Source organism: Pseudorasbora parva, chromosome 14 (assembly GCF_024679245.1).
Source record: "Pseudorasbora parva isolate DD20220531a chromosome 14, ASM2467924v1, whole genome shotgun sequence".
Classification (NCBI taxonomy): Eukaryota; Metazoa; Chordata; class Actinopteri; order Cypriniformes; family Gobionidae; genus Pseudorasbora; species Pseudorasbora parva.
In genome coordinates this window covers 30873639-30890356 of record NC_090185.1, presented here as the reverse complement: position 1 = coordinate 30890356, position 16718 = coordinate 30873639, and the positions used below count along the sequence as shown (strand labels likewise).

General features: G+C 37.5%; 1 protein-coding gene across 3 annotated transcripts in view; it reads left to right on the top strand.

Annotated features, from left to right (window-relative positions):
• Positions 1-2045: 2045 nt before the first annotated feature.
• Positions 2046-16718, top strand: part of shoc2 (SHOC2 leucine rich repeat scaffold protein) — a 35302-nt gene continuing 20629 nt past the window's right edge. For 2 of the 3 annotated variants that reach the window (XM_067416213.1, XM_067416211.1), the window contains exon 1: positions 5191-5363. The gene's annotated coding sequence lies outside the window, so the exon portion shown is untranslated. Of the gene's footprint in view, positions 2190-5190; positions 5364-16718 lie in introns of those variants that run through there. The other variant, XM_067416212.1, reaches the window with a different exon arrangement.

Genomic DNA, 16718 nt, shown 5'->3' with positions numbered 1-16718 from the left:
AAAATGTCATTTATTATAGAATATTTTATAACATTTTAGATTTCTTTACTGTCACTTTTGATCAGTTGAATGTGTCCTTAATTAATGAATAAAGTATTTTCTTTTTTTTCTTTTTTTAAACAACTGAAGATAAATAAATATATACACACACGTTTAAATGTGACAAATATATAAAGGCTGGCGCATAAGCCCAATTTCATGCGTTAATTAGCTGGCATTTTATTTGACAAAAACCCACATTCACGTACACAGATATTTACAATGAGATCTGAGAATATAGCCATTAAACCACACAACACTGCAACTGCTGTGACGGAACATATATCTGACATATATCTGAAACTCAACATTAATAATAGTGCCTCTTATTTATAATAGTGATTTGACCATATCTACATCATTCTTATGCGGCCATATGAACTAACGCATACATAACCTCGTAAATGCATAAATAATACAGATTCTAGCAGAAGAACGAGTTGAGCGTCATACATGAGCTATGACTGACTATAGGAGTGATATGTGCTGATATTAGGTTGTGATGGAGGTGTGCACTTGATCCTTAATAGTGTTCCCTACTCTGCTTTCTCAGCCTGTTGCTCCTTCGAAGCCAGTTCCTGTTGTTTAATGATCTCCTGAGCTTCTTGCTGCATCTTCTCCAGTTTCTCCAGCGTCACGGACTTCAGAGGGAGGAGTTTGGGTTTGCACAGGACCATGGTGGGCACGTCCTCCATGGAAAGCTGACCTGCACGAGTGAAAAACAACACTGACTGATATACTCGAATAACACGCATGAAATAACGCTGAGCTGTGGACTGCAGATGTTTATCTCGACGGTGGTGAGGTTGGCACGTCTTTCACTCGGAAAGCCCCGCAGTAGATCGAGCAGAAATCTGCAGGGCAAAACAAAGCAACACCACACCAGCGGAAAACTCACCTTGTTTAGGCAGAACCTCTCTAAACATTGACTTCACTTCAGGCATTGTGCTTCAGAACGATACCTGTAAATGACATGCAAGAGACTAGTATTATACATTCATGCATTTTTGTGGCTATTTGAGTGAATCTCATGAATATGTATTTACTATCACATATATACACACATACAAATATATTTCTTGGTTTCGCCTTCCTTATCAACTTATAAGCGTCTAGGTTTCTATTAGTAACTAAGAAGGACAAACGTTACTGCTGATAAACGACAATACGACATACTAGTAGTATTATACATTCCTATGGGCCCTAAATAAACATACAAAAGCATAAAAAATATGCTTCGATTCACGGGTTTACCGTTTATCTGTTTATCTCATCAGCTGGTGTTATACGCACTTCCGGTTCAGCTCCTTCTACTCGCACGCGCTAATGTCACGAGACAAATAAGCCGCTGCTGCCGCCTAGCGACATATATTATATATATATCATAAAATAATAATATTATACAAAATAAATAAATACATTTGAATTATAATTCTTTTACCACCATCATCAGACAAAAACATATACCGTTTTATGTTTTTGTCTGATGACGTTGGTAAAACAATTATAATTAAAATGTATTTATTTATTTTGTATATTATTATTTTATGATTTATTTTTTTGTTTAACAAACAAACATTACGTCCATAAAGCGAGCCCCCGTCAGCAAATATCTCCAAGAAAACGTTTAGTCATGATCATGCGCATTTCTGGACCCCGTATTATTATTATTATTATTATTATTATTATTATTATTATTATTATTATATTGTGCAATAAATAAATACATGTTTTACTGTTATTATTATTTGAGGTAATAAATAAATACATTATTTACCATTATTTTATTATTATTGTATTTTTTGTTGTCATGCACATGATTTTCACATTTTTCATCAATTTCCTTGTTTCACTAAACTGCACATTTATCAAAGAAAATCTGTAATCAATTTGTCCATATTTCAGTTTTTCATATTTCATGCAGTGTGTTTTCTGATAGCTCCGTCCTCCAAAATCGCCTCTTTCTCTGCTGATCCCTGTCAGGGCGTTTTATTGCGTCTGTCAATGCTGCGAAATTTCCAAAACAAAAATAAACCGGCGCTCCAGAAGTCTCGTGACGCGTCCGTGACGCGCGCTGGGGAGGGGAGCGCGAGCTGCAGCGCGGCTGGAAAGGAGGAGGAAACAGGGATGGCGGAGTCACACCTCTCAAGGTAAAGCACTTTCACGGCTCTGCGCGGCTCCGAATCGCACCTTCCGCGGCACAGGGTTTATCTTCTGCCCGATAAACGCGCGCGTTCGGCGGTCGAGCGCGACAGACGCGGCGCTGTGCTCGTTTGGTGGGTTTGAATGCACTCTTTTGTTCACTCCCGGAATGGCCGCTGCTTTATGCGTGCGTGTGTGTGTGTGTGTGTGTGTGTGTGTGTGTGTAGAGTGTGTTTTCTCCGAAGGCTTGCGAAAAGAAAGAGAGAGTGTGTGAGGGAATAAAAAGAAAGGTGCCGCGAAAGCCAAGTATGCGCGTGGAATGCGTCTGAGCCACCAGACAGTAAACAAAAGAGTGATTTGTCCCAGAATGGTCATAAAGTCAGAGTCAACAGAGCTTTATTGGCATGATTGTTAACATTTTCAGTATTGCGAAAGCAATGTAAAATAGGCTATTTAAGGCACACACACACATTTAATACAGCGATACATACGTTTAAGCAAATAAAGAAATTAAGGACAAAGAAGAGACGTGAAAAAAAAAAATATATATATAGTAAATGTGTGTGTGTATGTGTGTATATATATATATATATATATATATATATATATATATATATATATATATATATATATATATATATATATATATATATATATATATCTATATCGATGTCAGTTGAACAGTACAGCACGACTGCTGCTGCGCGCTCACGCAGCCACTATGCGATTCGTTCTTTCGAATCGAATCTTTTCAATGATTCGCTTGAACCTGAACCCATTCACCAGCTAAACTATTTGCGTGTCCTTATTTTTTTTTAATAAACCGGTGACATACACTTGTTTGACAAACGTTTTTACAGTGGTTTATTTACAAATGTGTTTTGTTTATTTTTTTTGCACTTAACCTCTAATTGTATGTGTAGAGGTTCCTGTATAACAAATGACTCAATTTAGTAATTGCACTAATAAAATGTGTGCCACTTTAAAATGTGTGCCACTTTTGTAGTTATTTACTACAAATTATAGCCTAAGTAATGCCTAAAAAAATTACTTTAAGGTGGGGTAACATTTGTCATGGCTCGGCAAAACATTTTTTTAGGCAAAATCTGGAATCTGCTTATTCGGGAATTTCGCATAAGGGTTATATATCACTCAAATATCCCTCCAAAGCAGAGATAGATTTAGTTTGCATTCAAGGGCACTGAGATTTGGTATTTTTCAGACCCCAAACAGCCTTGGAGACCTACTTCCTATCGCCTACACACGCTCTCAAGGGGCCAAGGCCACAGGTGTGGGTCCTGGGACGGGGCCTATAAGAACTGTGTCTGAATTTGCCTACTTCTATACTTAAAGTCCTCATGAAACGGACGTTTTTTCTTCGCTATTGTGAAACGGTGTCATGACAAATTGGCTCCGCCCCCCAAAATTGGGTCTCCCCAAACTGTCAGTTAATGATCATCCTATGTGAATGATATTAATTAAATGTACATAATGTGTAAAAAAAACACACCAGTGCATAATAAAACCATTTGAACGTATTTTCTTATACCTGATTACCTGTTAATTAATAAATAATAACTGCATATTAAGTTAGTAATTGAACATCAATAATTGATTTATATATAAGTGAAATATTTGGACATTTACACTTAATTTAACACATTAAATATGATTAAGAATTTTTTTTTTTAAATGTTATATTTATATATAAAATATTTATATATAAGATAAATATGTATACAGTATATATGTTAAAATATTTCTTAAATATATACATGAAGGAGTGTATGTGTATATATATGTATATTATACACACACACACACACACACACACACACACACACACACACACACACACACACACGTTTATTATGTAAACACAAACATTTATTTTTGCATGCAATTAATCGTGATTAATCATTTGACAAGTATTAATTTTTATATAAAATAAAAAAATTAGTACAGAACATTTCATGTACAGTAAATTTAAACTTCATACTTTAAATTTTTTCCCACTTCAGCAGAGTTTTTTCGCTTCTGCAGAGTGTCTTTAAAACAAAACCACACTTAGCTCTACATTCCAAAGCTTTCTTAAAGGTGCACTATGTAAAAAAATGTCAGTAAAATATCCAAAAACCACTAGGCTAGTGTTATAATATCCCAAATGTTTCCAACTAAACTGCTATTTTAACCAATGAACCGGGACGTCTGAAGGAGTCGCCTGTCACGTGAATCAAATCTGTGTTACCCTCGGTTACTCTTAGCAGTGTGAACAAGTGTCACAGCAGCCGCTGAGTGAACGCACAGAGTAACGTCATAACATCATTTTAAACACACTTAAATGTATCTAATATGATAAACAGAGCTGCGTTACCTCATACTCATGAGCGGAAAAACGGAAATGGTGCTGGCGACTGTGTCCCGTCATAATAAAAGTCCCGGTGCTCATTAGGCGTGTGTTGCGTTAATCTCACTAACAATCGCTCCAGCAGCCGTGCTCAGCTTCTCAACACTCGGTCCTGCTCTGCTTCATACTACAGTAACGTTAATAATCTTATCCATCAACATGATTTCTGCCTGAGTCCTGTCCCGATTCTTTTCTACCGGCTTTGAGGTGAAGACCACATGTCCCAAGATTCTGCGGTTGCGCTCAGTCAAACTATGCAATTGTTTTGAATAGGCGCCCTCTAGCGGATGGAAAAGTTGCATAGTGCACCTTTAAATTAGGCTACAGCAGTTTAAGTCTGGATAGTGCATTTTCACATCTATTTTCAAAAAGGGGGTTGACAGTTAAGGATTGTGAGGGTGCGTGAATAATAATAAAAAAGATGTACATTGATAAATGATTTATAATAAATACTGGAATATTGTCAAATCTGATTTAATGGTGACTAAAAGATTGGCTAATACTTTTTTAACCGATTCTTTAAAACGAGCAGTTCGAAAGAACCGATTCGTGAAAAAGAATCGGACTTTCCCTCACCAACGCACACACGCACGCACGCACTCGCTGCGGATTGAGCTCTTCCCGCTTTGAGCTCGAGCTGCTCCGAGTGCCGTTTGGCGGATGACAGTTTGTTTTCACAGAGGGCCTGTCTGAACAGAAGACCGAACATTTACCTCCTCAACTGCGGGAAGTTAACAGTTTTTTTTCGCCAGGATGAGACCGCTTATTCCAAAATGTACGAGTCTGGTGAGAAGTGTGAGGTGACATTTGTGTTTTGTGATGTTTCTTGTGGGAGCTCGCGCAGGGCTAACGCTGCTAGCTTGTTAGCCGCAGCTGAAGGGTGGCTAATGCTAGCAGAGAGATTTCCTTAGCCAGCTTTTCAAGCTATCCGTATAGGCTGTCATATATCACGACACAGCGAATATGCTCAGATTATTTTCGTTTTTTTCTTTCTTTTGAGACATATATAATGTTAGTCGTTATTAATGACATTTATGGTGTTTATGTGGTTTAATAGCAAGGAATGTTTAGCTAGTTAGCCATATCAAAACAGACGCTTTGTGCTCGCAGCCCCCTCACACATCAGATTTTTATTGCTTAACATTGTAAACGTTTTATTGTGCATGAAAGTGTGCTGTAGGATAACTATCTGGTCTGTTGATAAACGAAACTGGGCATTTGCAGCTTTTCCTGACCCGTTGATCTGTAGGTTTACATATGTAGGCCCTAAATCTATCCAAGTTATGTCTCTTATACAAAGATTTTCATTTGCACTTTTTTTTGTTGTGGTTTTGTTGTGTACCTGTGTGCTGTCAGTTCTCAGAAAGACTATTACATTGCATAGTCTGACACTTAAATGGGTGTTAAAAATGTGTCAAATGCTTGATAGTGAAGAATAGTCTTTCTTCTGAGGAGATTTTGCTGAAATGTCAGGGAAATTGTGCTTGTCTGTTATTTCTAGTGTATTTGTAACCTATTTAGAAGGAATGCTGTGGTTTTGGTGGCCTTGTTTTAAAGCCAGCATCCTATAGCAGAGCTTAGCAAGTGAAATTGTCACATTTAGCTAAATAAATGTCATGTACTAATGCAGACTTTATACTTCATCATCCCATAGGATTGCACACAGCCATCCAAGTTTGAGCTGTGATAAACAATGGTCATTTGCTTCTGTCTTACTTGGCATTCCTGCCATTTCATGGATCTGTTTTATAAATATCAGATGCATCATCTCTCCGTGTTAGATGTGTGGTAAGAGAGGAAAGATGTTTTTTCTTCTTCCTGCAGTCGGATGTAAGATTAGGAGAAAGTTGTGCAGGATGACCCCTGCTTTACTGTGCTGTTCAACAGTCTTCGCCCACCACACGAATCCAGAATCGCTTCGGTTTTCTTCATATTAACTGTCCTGTTTTATTTCCTGTAATTTAAATGTTTCATTTGAGACGGACTGTCCTTGTAGCTGATAATTATATTATGGCTGATGATCAGTATTGTTTTTCAGTATTATGAGTTTCCCGTCTTGTACTTTTACAGAATGTTTGATTACGGTTTGGTGCTTTAGGAACTGAACTATTTTGAATTTAGTTCAAATTTAACTTAAAGGGACAGTTCACCCAAAAAAGAAAATTGTCATTATTTACTCACCCTCGAGTTGCACGATTAATCGCTAAGATTACTTTTTTGGACTTTGGCTTATTCACTGTATCCCCCAGAGTTATATAAGTCCATACCATTCTCATCCCCATGCCATAACTCTGTCCATAAGTCTGATGCACCCACCACTAGCCTAGCTTAGCACAAAGACTGGAGGTAAACAGCTCCATCTAGCTACTGCTCAATAAGTGACAGAATAACGCCAACATTTTCCTATTTAATATTTTCCTATTTCCTATGTAAAGTTACATTGTGTAGTATGACAGACGGAAAATGACAAGTTGTGATTTTCTAGACTGATATGGCTAGGAATGCTCTCATTCCTGCGTAATAATCAATGAACTTTGCTGCCGTACCATGAGTGCAGCGGCGCAATGATATTACGCAGCGCCTGAAAATGGGCTAACTTCCGTCAACATAACCAAATGTGACAACCTGCTTACACAGAGAGCGTGCTAGGGACTATTTTCAGGCGCTGTGTAAAATCATTCTGTCATTTAATTCAATGACTATTTTAATGCCTTGGTATCTTTTGAGTATCGATGTCGAGATACGTTGGTTTGGTATCGTATCGAAGTGATCATTTCGATATCGGGAACACACTAGCTTGATCGTTAGTTTTTGTAATGATTACGATTGATTTTTGCTTGGTTCAATGCCTGAAAAGTTGCTGTGTGGCGTTCCTAACCTCTGATAAGCTTAAAAAACACAATCTGAAGTCTTATACCGCCGAATAAACAGACAGCGCTGTCGTCAATACGTCCACTACAGTTAACGTTTGCGCTACATGATGCTGGAATTATTGTAAAGATGAAAAATAAGAGATTTCATTAATTGCAACGGCAAAAGTTTGTTCAACAGTAACACCAGCATAGTCATACTAGTCACGGGACTCATCAAAAAAAGCAGTCAGCTTGTCTTTAAAGCAGTTATTCACGATGATCTATTAAATAGTGACAGAATGCGTGAGGTTATTAATGTGCAAAACATTAAATAAAGTCTTTATTTAATTATGCGAATGGCTGGGCTCATGTTTGTGCTTCAAGCTTACAAGCTGTTATAGTCGCGTAATTACATGTACGACACTTAAATGACATTTTCTTGTCTGAATGACTGCGTGCTGAGCCCCCAAATTTGACATAATATTATAGCCTACTTCATAAATAATTAGAAGAGGCACATAACGGTTTACTCCACAGATAAACCAGTTAGCAGACTGGGGGATTTTACAAGATTTTAGTTTGTGTCTTGATGCTTGTTTTCAGGATCTTGCACCACCTGTGGATCCAAGTGAGCTTCTTTTTGACACTTGTGTTGTTGCTGATTTTCTATTGGTATGACTATGAACTATTTTGAAAAGCTGAATCAATCAGTCAATCAATCAACTTTATTTATATAGCCCTTTTACAATGACAATTTTTTCAAAACAGCTTCGCAGTGTTAAACAGGAAAATATTGCAGCAAAATTTGATTTGGCTGTACAGTCCTGGAGAAACAGTGGCAATGAACCAAAACTCCACCAGGGCATGATGGAGAAAAATAAAGCTTGGGAGAAACCAGACTCAGTCGGGGTGCCAACTCTCCTCTGGCCTATTAACACACCGTGTATGATTATTATTCTGGCAACCTTACAGGTCAGAAATCATATTAGATCGGAATATTCAAAGTTCCTTGATATCATGCAAGAGACGGGTTTAGGATTGAGGATGGCGCTTCAATTGCACGAGTATGAATACTTGAGAGATCGGAGTCTTTGGAGACGGGTTTATTGAGGATGACGTGCTGGCGAGGCAAATTCAGCGGAGACACAAATTGACACGGCAGACACTCCAGGATGTGAAAAAAAAGTCCCAGTCTTAACGGGTCATTAGTTCACCCAAAATGATTTCCTTAATTACTCACCCTCATGTCGTTGGACACCCGTTAGACCTTCGTTCATCTTCGGAACACAAATGAATATATTTTTGTTGAAAGCTGATGGCTGAGAAAGGCTTCAGAAAGGCCTCCATTGGCATTCAGTACATTCCCATTGACCCACTCACAAGACCCATAAAGGCACTAAAGACTTTGTTACAAAGTCCATCTCACTACAGTGGCTGTACAATAAATTTACGAAGTGACGAGAATAGTTATTATGCACAAAAAAATCAAAAACGACTTTATCGGCCAAGTTATTGTCTTCCGTGTGTAGGTCTCTGACGTGAACTCGCGATTGCGGCGCTCCTCCTCTTCCGGGTCATGAACGGTGGAGCTGCGTCATATTCTCGCGCATGAGTTCACGTCAATGACTTGGTGGATAAAGTCGTTATTTTGATTTGTGCGCGCACAAAAACTATTTTCGTCGCATTGTAAAAATATTGTACAGCCACTGTAGTGAGATGGACTTTGTAACGACGTATTTAGTGCCTTTATGGGCTTGTGAGTGGGTCAGTGGGAATGTACTGAATGCCAATGGAGGCCTTTCTTAGCCATCAGCTTTCAACATTTGTGTTCCGAAGATGAACGAAGGTGTTACGGGTGTCCAACGACATGAGGGTGAGTAATTAAGGAAATCATTTTCATTTTTGGGTGAACTAACCCTTTAATTATGGGTGATAATCGTCAGGGGCTCCACGATTCGATATTAGCGCAATACTTAAGCCCCGATACAGTATTACTGCGATTTTTAAAATAACACGCACGTGTGCGAGCGATATTAAATTCTGAAAGAAATATTTCAAATTATTATAATTTTTACGTGTTATAGGAGCGGGAGCTTATGGTGAAATTCTGCAAAATACGAGCTAAAATTCAGGACCTAAAAATATTGATACTTGGCGCCCTTGTATCGATGCAATGTCCTCACCTAAAATATCGCAATACTATGCTATATCGATTTTTTTCTTTTCTTCCCATCACTAACCTTAATGTATTTTTATGATCAATCATTGCTCTCTCTCTTAAGTGCTTATGCCCTTCCCTGTTAGAAAGGGAAGAGATGGCAACCATTTTACCATTTACCATAGCTTTAGCTTTCTGTGTTTAGTTGGATGGGGTTTTGTGCATGTTTGGATATTGAACTGCAAATGTTTGTTTAGTTTTACTCGTCCCTCATAGCAGACCTGTTCTGCGAAACCAGTGTCTTGCTCAGAAGTGGTATCAAGTGGCCTTTCTGCGAAATATCACAGCCCTGGGATTTCTAGGGAGCTTACCTGAAGTCGTGCGGGCTTACCTGCCTCTAATTTAGAGATGTCACACAATAAGAGTGTCAGCATCTGAAGTTGACAGTGGAAACATACAGATCCCGCAATGAATCAAAGGCTTTGAAGTGGCTTACAGTGACCTGTTTACAATTCAGTCGCAGCATTTTCCTAAGACACAGGTCAGCAGAAACTGCTGCAATTCACTCTGGGACTCGCTCGTCTCAAGAAATAAACCAGATTAGTAGGTGGAAGGTCATGAATTAGAAAGTTATTTTGTCTTAACCTAAGGTAACCTCAGTTACACATTCAGTGATCGTTGGAGGTCAGTTAATGTATGACATATTGCTCTTAATGTGAGGAGTTTGTGTTCATGTGCATTCATGGTATTGCTTTATTATTATTATTGTAGATGATGGGTATGTATTGTCACTGGTCTCACAATTCGATTCAGTTCAATTATGATTATCATGTGAATGATTCAATCCTCAATTTTCAATATTACGGCACATTTGGGTTGGGTAAAAAATATTGATTTCTTGATTTTAATCAGTTGTCACAAACCGATGTTGATTCTTAAAGAGCATATTGCAGGTTAGAGACTCCAGTGAGTCAGTGTATAGAAAAATAATGTAGATTTTCTTTATAATATACTTGTAAATACGCTAATAAGGCTTTTTAAATCGTTTTTGTGAGAGAAATTTACTTCCGCATCTAAAAATGCACAAACCGGAAGTGACATAACAAGAAGGAGTGCGGTGATTTTCTGTCTGAGAGAAGAGGATAAAGAGGATAGGACTAGATGGAGGCAGATGATTCGCTGTGGCGACCCCTGAAGGGAACAGCTGAAAGAAAAAGATACACTAATATATTTCACTAGCAGTTAGATTAAAAACAAGTGTGTGAAGTCAGACAGCCGTTGTGTGTACATCGGCTGTTCACTCGTTATTGCGGTGCAGTGTGAAATTGAATAAGTGCTCTCAATAACGTCCACTACGGTCGCGGACACCACTACAAATGGCTTTCCCCTCAAACAATGTTATAGAGGGCGATTTCGTATTTAGCCCTATGTACGGTATACATATCCATGTCCAGAAAGGGAATAAAAACATCATCAAAGTAGTCCATATGTGACATCAATGGGTTTATTAAAATACATTTTGGTCCAAAAATAACAAAAACTACGACTTTATTCAGCATTGTCTTCTCTTCCGGGTTTGTTTTCAAACCTCAAATAAAGATTTGAATGGTTATGAATCAGTGTATTGATTCATTAGTTCGGATCGCGTGTCAAACTGCTGAAATCACGTGACATTGGCCGAATCATGATTCAATACGCTGATTTATAACCGTTTGAATTATTAATGACATAAATTTTGGAAGAACTAACCCTTTAAGTGTGTAATTTGTTCAGTGTTCTTAAATGTATTGAAATATCCTAGACCTTTTAAATGTTCCTCCGCGTTTCTCCCTCGTTTTGGCAGTTTGTTGTTATAGGGTTAGATTTTTAAAATGCTTAAGGTGCCCTCAACTCTGTTTTTTTCTCTCCGGGGTCATATTTTAATATTCATGCGTCTGTAATGAGTTTGTTGCAGGTCTGTGCTTTATTGGTTGTCTCCCCACAGCATCATTTTGTGGGGTTTTGCAAATTCTGTATTACTCTAGTGTGGATTTTTTCTACAATATTTACTCATGACAGTAAAATAGTGCATTGTTGTCAATCTACTGCAATATTTCCTCTCTCAGTCTGTAGAAAATGTGGTTAACACCCGGTCATGCATAGGAAAAAAAAAACGTCTTATACCATGAAACCGATATTAATTTAGAAAAATATACATGTTTGGTCATACCGCCGGGCGCCCAGCACTAATATTTACCTTTAATATTATAGTAGACCCTGTAGTATCGACTGACTCCCATAGTTTACAGCATAAATTAAGAGATTTGTTTTCCTTGAGAAAATTTGCCATATATTGTACCTGATATATCCAAAATAATCTATCTTGCATCGAATCAGAGTCGGAATAATTAATGACCAAATTTAAATTTAAATATTTAAAACTAACAAACACTAGTACTAATAGCGCATGAAACTGTCAAGTAGTGTACTTGAGTTACAGAAACGCAACCCTCTATTCACACTTTGGCAATAGAATCGCCATTGGCTAGTAATTATTATTTTTTTGTTTAGTTGCCAGACTGATATACTGATATAAAACACCAAATTTATTAGATGGCACAGCTGTTTAAATATCTAAACGTACACCCTTAACATCAGCCAGTCAAGCATTAGACTGTTGTTGTTATTATTATTATGATAATCAAGCACTATTTAATGATAGAACTTTAGATTAGAACTAAAACTGTTGGTAAATGTGTACACAGTAAAAAAAAAAAAGTTGTTTTTTGTTAAAAAAGTACGCAACCTGATTGCCTTAATTTTGAGTTTATTGAAATTAAAAATTTCAGTTGATACAATATAGGAAATTTGTTTAATAAATAGGAACTCAAAATATTATTGTATCTAAACCAGATAAAAAATTTGATAAATCATGAAAAGAGCACCATTTGGCATGTTTCACTGCGTCATCAGAAATAAAACACACACAATTACCCAATATGCTTACAAAATCTTTTAATAATATTTTAATAAAGGTTGTCGAATCTCAAAAAATGTTCATTGTATTAACTAAAAAATTTAATTTCAATGAATTCAATTTTAAGGCAACCAGGTAATTTCTTTCTAAATAATTTTTTACAGTGCATGAATGCATATTTGTCATTTAACTGAACTAATGACTGGTGGTGGTGCTTAAGATATTGTTGGTGTTTCTGTAAAAAAATAGATAATAGTATTGTAATAATAAGATAATAATAATACTATTTCTACTAATAATAACAATATACAACGCATTATTGATTGATGAGCTGCTGGGTTCATGAATATTAATCATGACAGTGACAACATTCGCTCAAACTGATTCGCTGAAATCAAAACGGCGACAGGAAAAGATAAGCGCCCAGCCACTGAGATTGCCATTTGCGCATTAGTTCCACCCACTACCAGGGGGAAAAAACGTGCATCTTCTGCTTGTTCTTAAATTCTGAATAATTCTAAATTAACTCTGGTATTTTTACAGGAAAATACAACAAAGATTATTGTTAACGTGTTCAGCAAAGCGACGGCGAGCTGTGCGACTTCACACTAGAGTATGTCGTCAGAAGAGCTGAGAAACTTACGTGCTCATTCAGAGTATTCAGCGGGGGAAACATATCTATGCTAAACTCCTTAAAGGGATAGTTCACCCAAAAATAAAAATTGGATGTTCATCTGCTTTAGAGCTGCAACTAATGATTATTTTTTCTGTCGACTACTCTAACGATTATTTTTCCGATTAGTCGACTAATCTAATGATTATTTTTATTACAATAAATAATTAATCTACTGTTCTTTCTTGTAATTAGCTCATGAATCCTTTGGATAACTTAAAAAAAAAAAAAAATATATATATATATATATATATATATATATATATATATATATATATATATATATATATATATATATATTCTAATATATTTCAACCTTTGTTAATTTTCAAATGTGGTTGGAAGTTTTTACAGTATAAAATAATAAAGAGGCAAAGAAAATTATTTTACAATGGTAAATATGAGTTTATGATAGCGTTTATAATTAAACCACAGTAGCCATAAATTTACAGTTGTCTGAGACGTCATGAAATGTTCTTTAGCATCACAAACCATAAAATGTAGTCAGGGTTCTGCTATGGTTTAGCATGGTTTCCAGAGATCTGGAGCTGATTCGGGGTAGCTCGGTGGTTTGTGACTGTTGTCTCGCGGCGCGCTGTCTTTTAAGGGTCCGTTCACATATCACGTCTTTTGCACGCTCAAGTTCATTATTTCCAATGTAAGCGCGCTCGTACACGTCTACACTGCATCGAGTCAAAAACATCTCAACTTTTCAGAATGCCGCAAGCGCAAGAATATCAGACCTGAACCAGGAAGTTGGTCACCAGATCACACGGAAACCAGTTAAACCGTAACACCGGAGAGCGCCGAGATGTTTTCCTCTGAGGTGCTCGCGCATCGCAGTTGTGCTGCCGTGGTACACCATATCGGTTTTGCAAAGGGAACAAAGGGGCATTTTATTTGTCCTCTGTTTAAAGTATTCCCATACTTTTGAATACTTCTCTGTTTTGGTCTCTGTTTTTGTGATAGAATGCAACTTTCTCCATTCCTTGTATGCCATTACGCGAGATGTAAACAAACAGTGTGACGCGTCGACGCATTTCAAGCACGTCGACGTATTTTTGTAGTCGACGTAATCGATGACGTAGACGCATCGTTGCAGCACTAATCGGCTTACCCCCAGGTAGGGCTGGACAATAATTCAATATCAATATATATCGCGATATAATTTTTTTCAATAACGGTGATATGATTTTTAAACACATTTCCGATATTTCGATATGACTGACGTTCAGGGCGCATGCCATCAGAAAGAGCAGAACACGATTGGCTTGCGTGATGACGTAGGCCTACACCACGGACACGCAGCCAGTGCTCAGCAGTAGTGGGCTGATAGATCCAACGGATCCAACGCAGCAAGTTTTAGCTACAAAGAGAGTTTCCCAGACCGCAACACAAATGTGACTGAACGAGCTTCCACAAGTAAGGAGAAATAAATAGTTGATAAGAGAAGAAATACTAACTTTATTTCTAGTGGCGTGGAAGTGGTTCGTCTATCTAAAGCACTATTCGCACGGGATTAGTATTATCTAGGGACCTCTGTGATTTAGACTCCTCCACATCTGAGTTTTGCGTGGCGCATTCGCACGGGATAAGCAAAGCCTGTGATTTTACTCGAATTTACTGACTTCTCCCGGATATGATGTTCGTTATAGATAGCTGTATGAAATCATAAACAGGCATCGATATCGTTTTGATTATTTTACAGTAGCCTAATAAATAAATATAATTTCGTTCAATTAGCGAACAGACGCCATGAACTGAGCTCAGACCAGCGGCAGGAATCAGATTTCATTTATCACGAGTAGGAAGCTGACAATATAGCCTACGGCGGAAGATTCAGTTTCAAAACTAAATGTAAAAGCGCCTATTTAAACAAGATTGTCATTGTGCTATACTGTTCTGTTATGTTTTTCATTCAGAACAGTATTGATGTTAATATTAAACACACCATTCAATCAGATTGCTCTCAAATTGATACTCATTCTAAAGTGAAAGTATAATCCGTGTGGGTGCGGCTGCACGGGAATTAACGGTGCGCATTATGAATGCAGACTTTATTCTTCGTGAAAGATAAAGATAGAAATGCTCACAGGGAGAAAAAAAGCTTGCAAAAAGTATATACAATCCGCCTAATCCTGGCCAAATCACAGAGATGTCGATTCGCACGGGACTAATGTTATCACAGGACCTCGGTGTTCGGCGAAATATGGTAGGTAGGCTAATTTGCGGGGGAATTTTTACTTTACAAATTACAGACATGGCCGATTCGAACGGGATTAAGATCACCGACATTCACTGCAATTATTACAAATCACCAGAGGTCCCCAGATAATACGAATCCCGTGCGAATGGGGCTGATATTAAACTTGTGCCGGAGAGGTGCCGACTAGGGGTGTAACAATACATCGACATGGATGCATCAATCTAATGTCTAACAATACGATGCCAAGCGTTACAAATAATCCATGTAGACTATTTATGTAAGAGGCAAGTGGCACATTTGTTTTAATACTTTCCACATTTGCACACAATGTCATGTATTAACACCAATGCGTTCATTCTCGTTTAAATTACCTTTCAAAGCTTGTGAAAGACGGTCAGACATGGCTTCACGAAAATGTATCATTTTCTCCTGTTTAAAGCCTTGCAAAAAGCAGCGTGCACTCATCTCAAACAGAGCACAAATAGGCCACTGAATTGAGTCTTCTTTTATTTATTTTTTGTGCATCAGTAGATAAAGGTATAGTTTTGCATAAAAGGAGAATATAGCGCTATGAATCGTTCTTCACTGAAATTTAAAACTTAAAAGAAAATGCTCAATAAACTGCGTCTGCGAAGTGAGAGTCTTATGTTTATTTGACGGTGATTTCACATTTCTTGTTCGTATAAAGGCTAAATACAAATAAAAGGTGAACATTAATTTATTTGTACCGTTTTTATTTCTAAAATATTATATAGTTTTATAGGAGGAGGAGGTTTCATAGACTTGGCAAATTAATTTGTCAGAAGTTTGTAGGTACAGAAATCCTTTGTGGCAGTTCTTGGTAGTTTTTCTAAAGCTTTTATATAGTTCATATCGATATCGAAATTATATCGTATCGACCAAAATTAAGAAATATATCGTGATATAAATTTTGGCCATATCGTCCAGCCCTACCCCCAGGGCATCCAAGATGTAGTGTGTTTGTTTCTTCAGTAGAACACAAATGAAGATTTTTAACTGCAACCGTTGCTTGTATAATGCCTCCAACCATTGCTCGTATAAAGTGGGGTCTACCTAGCCTGACAAGCCAGACCCACATCAAGATGTTTGGTCTGGAAACTCACCATAGACAGCTCAATCTGAGGGGCGGGATAAACGGTTGTCTTTCAAACTCCCTCTGCACGCGATAGGATAGCGCTACCACCAACCAGAGCAACGACAGTGAAGGGGAGCTCGCTGACTGTTTAAACATTCGCTGTATCCGGTCGGCTAAACTCCGAACACA